This window comes from Lissotriton vulgaris, chromosome 5 (assembly GCF_964263255.1).
Source record: "Lissotriton vulgaris chromosome 5, aLisVul1.2, whole genome shotgun sequence".
Classification (NCBI taxonomy): Eukaryota; Metazoa; Chordata; class Amphibia; order Caudata; family Salamandridae; genus Lissotriton; species Lissotriton vulgaris.
Window position 1 is genome coordinate 1,177,261,042 of NC_141693.1, and position 6,000 is coordinate 1,177,267,041.

Below are 6,000 nucleotides of genomic sequence, written 5' to 3' on the forward strand. Positions count from 1 at the left end.
CTCTTTTTGGTGTACTGCTATCACTGCCTTTCTAATTTTCTTGTACATACTGGCTATGCAAGTCCCCTTGTCATGTTTTCCTTCAGCTATATTTTGACCCCACTTGTTCAGTGCATCCAATTCACTCTGATCTGTTCCAGGCCTGTCTCGTTCTCTTATTAGGCAGTTTATGAAAAAACGTAGTATCTGTGCTTGAACGTCAACTTTCTGTTTCTCCATGGCATCCTTGATACTGTCAGGGTCTTTCCCTGTCTGAACAAACTCATATATTCTATCTAGACGGTCCTTCATTCCTACATAGCATAGCAAGATATCAGTAGCAGATCTTAACCGTAGTGATGCCAATATCATTAGATCGTCTTTTCCGGGTACTGGATCATATCTGCAAACTGAAAGGTTTTCTTTTAATGCGTCAAGGCGGGGTGACCTGAACGTGAGAGGACTCTGCATATCCCTGAGATTGAATCTGTGTGTTAATGGCGGGGTCCGAAGACCCGCGGTCGCACCTCCTGAAGCGGATGCTTGGACATTATCTCCCTGTGGAGTCTGTATCTGAACTTGAATTTGTCGTTTAGTAGGATCAGGTAGACGTGGTTTCGGTAGGTCAATTTTGGGTGCGGGAAGTGGCGGGGCTGTCGGAACGGGGGAGGTCTGTCGCGGTACCGGCGGGACATGATCTGGGGGTGGGGTGCCACCCCCGTCCCTGTCAGTAGGCAAGGCACGAACAGGCAGATTGGTGTAAGCCGGTGCTACGTCCTCTAGATAAGAATTTAGGAATATGTCTTTAGTAGTCTTATGCATTACTTTAGTTGGAACTAATGGCGGCGGTAAGTTTTTCGGTATTTCTGATAGGGCCTCAGGTGTACCCTCGGCCGCGAGATACATACCGTTTACGAGATTGTTTCGGGCACGGTCTATTTGTTCTGTTTTTACTCGGATCCCTTCAGTAACTAATTCGTTTTCTTGGGCCTTGTCTGATTCTTTAAGTCTGTCTTCTCTACGTAGCGCTTTTTCAGTACGCTTGTGTGATTCCTTACGCCAAAATTCTATGGCGTCTTTCTGAGATTGTCTAGCTTTCTTTTTCCATAATGCTTCCTCTACCTTCATGATGCACTCGGCATCCCATGTTCCGGTAACAGGCCATCTGTGTCTTTCGTCTAGATGCTTGGTATAGTCGGCCCATAACTCTAGATACAATATGGCATCTATGCCATGTTTGTGATACATAAAGTTACCTGGAGTGTCCCTAGGGGGAATAGGAATTTCTTCCTCTAGTATCCCTTTCCTAGTTCCTATCTGCTTTAACTTGTTGAAAAACGGCATCTTGTTTACTTATTACTGAATACTCAATCCTTACTACTTAATACTGGATACAGCTAGTTTATACAAGAAACACAATAATGCACATTAAAACGGTCACATTCATACCACGACATTAATCACATGAAAAGACATTTGAGACATAGATGACTACCCCCTATACTGGATGCACTGCTAAACAGTACAGATACACTGGTGAACAGTGCAGAACTTCAGAATACTAGATATACTGCTAAACAGTACAGATACACTGCCTAAAAACAGTGCAGACCGGACTTGTGTACCCAAACCCGTCTAGATACGTCCCAGCAATGGTACTCACCGGGAAGCACGGAAACAGAAGGCCTCGGAAAACTCGACTGGACTGGACTCGACTCGGCTCGACTTCGGAAAACTTCGGAAAACTGGTGGGCCTCTTGACACCTCGGACCTTGCTTCTTTCGGCTAGGCTCTGGTCGGGATCCTCCGCACTCCTCACCGCCTCGTCTGGGCACTGATCGCAGTCTTCGTCACCTCCGTGGGTCAGAGGGAGATGCAGGAAATCCTGCCGGTACGCGTAGTTTCCATCTAACTGATGGCAGGGGACAGAGCTTGCAACGCACCAACCGGCGCGTGAGGTGGGGGAGGGGTCCCTATTCGGGCGCCAAAATGACGTAAATATATAATTTACTCTCTTAATTTCTATGCAGGTAAGTACTTAATCAATAATAACTCAAATCGGAAAGAAAGAACCAGAGTCCGTGGTGTTAGAGTTCTTAGGGGTTTTATTCCTCAAAAAGGAATGGTCAGGACCATAATATCATGTTCTTCCCACCGCAGGGGTGAAAGAAGGGATAGAGCGCTACATTTTATTGACAGTACATAGCTTATATACTTAATTCATGTCATAGGAAACAGTATAGTAGGCGTAACAGCTGAGAGAAGACAAGATAAGACAAGATAACAGTATACACGTGTTACTAGTACGTAATCAGAAGGCGTGGACTAGGCGTGAACTGGAGGTGTGTGCTAGAAACGTCACAGATGGGTGTCATAAAGGGGTGGCACTAACAGAAATGTTGCAATGTCAGCAGAAATCGGAAGCTTGGATGCGCGCGCAGCTGCATGACGTGTGATAGACGTGAAACTGGAGGGGTGCAGGGGACTTGACATTTACACTGACGGAAAGAGACAGAAGTCTGGCATGTCAGATCAACTTGTACTTCTATCATATCTGATATCTGATGTTTAGGAACCATATTATCTGGACGGAAAGGTCTCTAGGGCAGAAGCTATTCTATACTAACTGTGGATGCGTGTATAAGCGCCTAAGTGTCTGCATGAGAAGCGTGGGGGCACGGGGCCTTCCATGGGAGCATGGTAACAGAAGCTATGAATTACTTGCACTGAGACAGGTCGGCCCTTTGGCTCTGCAGCTGGGGAGGATGTTTACTGAAGCTAGTAGGCAGGAATGCATTTTCGAAGAGCGGAACAGATAACTCGAAGGTTATAGTCAGTCTTGGCAGAAAGCAGGCTGAGCTGAGCGCGATGGGCCGCGCTGGAAGTAAGTCAGAGTTCACGGGTACAGAGGCAGCCTGGGCTGAGGCTGTCAGAGTCAGAAGCCAGAAAAGAGGCTCGATGGCAGAAATTCAGGGCCTACTTTGCCAGAGCAGGAAAACATGTAAAGTACACTACAAAAAGACGGTGGCATAGCATACTTAGGAACGGGTTATTTAATCCATTCAGGGTGGATCTGAAAGAGGACAAGTTAACGTTGGACGCAAATGTATTTGCGTCTTCATAACTGACACAGGAGGGAAGTTACATGCACTTTAAGCTGGTACATGGAGTCGGTGGGGTACGCGCTAGGGAACACAACTTGACCATAAAATTTATATTTCCTCAATGAGCACGCAAAAGGCTGATGGCACATCCTCAGCGCAGTTTAGCCTGGGCAGGGGCACATAGCAGGGATGTCCCCGGTCCCCCAAATGTTATTTGCCATGCCACTGAGCCTCTGGCAGCTTGGCTATGTGAGGACGTACAAATACGTGGACTCCGCAGGAATCCCAGTTGGGAAGAGGTGATATCTTTATATGCAGATGACATTCTGTTATATTTAGTGGAACTGAGCTGATCCATCCCACCGGCTCTGCAGAACCTTAGAATCTTTGGCACATACTCTGAACTGAACATCAATCGGCGCAAATCAATATCCTTCCCATTAACTAACGGGAGACCCTGGGAGACATGGGGGTACCCCCTAAAGTGGGAAGAGGTTAGCATTGACATAACTAGGGATCAACATGCCTGTTGATAAGGCTCTATTTCAAAGCAAAAATCTAACTAGGATGCTCAAGAATTATGAGGCTTACGTGGGCTGCTGATGACGGCCGCACCAGTTGCTTTGGGCAGGGGACCCTCTATAAAATGATCTACTTGCCTAAGTTCTTGCGTGCCCTGCAAAATTCCATGTTTGAAGTCCGTAACAGGTTCTCCCGGCCTGAGGACAAGACAATGAGGCTGCTGTTGTGGAATGGGGGTGCGCCAAGGACTGCACTGACAACATTAACTAGGAAGATGCAGGAGGGAGGTTTTGCCCTTCTGAACCTGTGGCTCTGCTACTGGGTATTCAAGCACAAGAAATCCCTGTACCCAGGACTTTAGTTAGCCATCATCTAACAGGCATAAGAACATCCTATACTAGAATCTTCTATCGTAAAATTCTAGATCTACCCCCCTTAATTCTATGATTGGGTATCTATTGTCTCTAATGCCCTACTGTCCATGCTAAACCACTGTTTGTGACTACTAATAGGGGGTTCCAGTGTGTATTCAACTCGACATAACCTATGATGTCAGCCTTGCTGGGGCAATACATACAACCACACACAAACAGTCAAAACAGAAAAAATGTGTGGCGGAGAGGAAGGCACCTCACGGGCGAACACCCTCGGGGAAATTGGCAGATGTTACCAATACTTTGCCCCTTTCTCATCATTGGTTGCCATTCCTTTTCCAATAGACAAACGTGTCACAACACAAAAAAGTGTGAAACAAATAATGAAAATAAAAGTGCAGAACAAGGAGCTCAGAGCATAGCTCCCTGACGTGACAGACAATACAGAGTGAAAGTAAAATCAGCAGTCACACCAACTGTACCACTTTATTATGACAAAAAAAGGAACCGTAAAAGGACAATTTTTAACGGGGTCCAGTGTACGTGTACGAGAGAATGGTCACAACGCAATGTACAAAGTTCCCGGGGTGGAAATAGAGGAAAACTAGAGTATGTCGAGTGAAGCGTGAAACGAGAGGCAGAGAAAAGCCAAAGAAGGGGAATACCCTTGTTGGAACTAAAACCCTCACACACCTAGCAAGCTAGATGTCATGCTTCATCATATGGGATTTGCTCATCGTCAGACTGGCGCTGCAATGTCTGACGGGCACCCGTAAAGGGGCTCTTTATCGGAGATCTTTTGTCCCGGCCATATGATGCATGTGGGTGTGTGGGAAGAAAAAGGGTGTAGTCGTGAAAAAAGTGGTGAAGGTTAAAAAAGGTAAGTCAATCCACAATGGAATTTATTGGCGTGGCTGACTCCCTTAGTTAAAATAGTGGGAGGGGAGATATAAGCCATGGGTAGTATTTAAGCTGTATACCTACAACCCTCTGGACAGGTCAACATGTTTCTCGCCGGGGTGGCGATTCGTTAGGACCTTAGTGAGACGTACTACACAGTGAAAAAACTTAGTGTTCATACAACCTTATCCCTTGAGGTCGTATGAGGGCAGGCAAAGAAGTCCTGCTGAATTAGGGAGACCTAGAGAAAATACATAACAGAGAAGGCAATGTGGCAGTTCTGTATATGTTGAAAGGTCACACACAACACAGATCGACGACATACTCGTGAGTGAAAAAGGAATAGTGGCTGCACAATTAATGGTAAGTGCATTTCCTAGTGGAAAGATTGATTTGAGATAAAGTTTAAGATTGTTAAAAAGACGCTAAATGAGAGGCCCAGAATGGTGGCTCTCATAGAGGAGGAGACTGTTCCTATCAGTACTTTTGCGGTACAGGGTAGTCTTCAACCCGTCCTGGTTGAGATTGATATTCAGGTCAAGGAAGGGAATGGTAGATTCTGATATGGTGCCACTAACAACCCCTTCAGAGACAATCTGACTTTGTGGCGAAGGTATATAGACGACATTCTCGTATTATGGAGAGGAGACCGCATCACCTGTGAGTCCTTCTGTACATGGATCAACCTGCAGAATCCCTTTCTTAAATTCACAGGCACCATATCAGAATCTACCATTCCCTTCCTTGACCTGCATATCAATCTCAACCAGACGTTAGCTTACGTGTTGCCTTTGGTTCACGCGTTTCCCTATGGTTACGTCGACTCACATTAGGTCTATCCGATTTCCACTCACCCCGTCGGCAATTTCCACTCTGTGAGTGCTGATCCACGTCGGGCAACCACTATTGAGCATTATTGATTGCTCTTCACTCCATCTCCTCCCAGGTTCCTGACCTTTACGTGCAGGTCCCACTGGAGCAGACTGTGGGGCACCTTAGGATCTCCTTTAGGGTAAGATCAGTTATTGTGTGCCTTTACTTCTGGTCCTCTCATTTAGCGTCTTTTTAACAATCTTAAACTTTATCTCAAATCAATCTTTCCACTAGGAAATGCACTTACC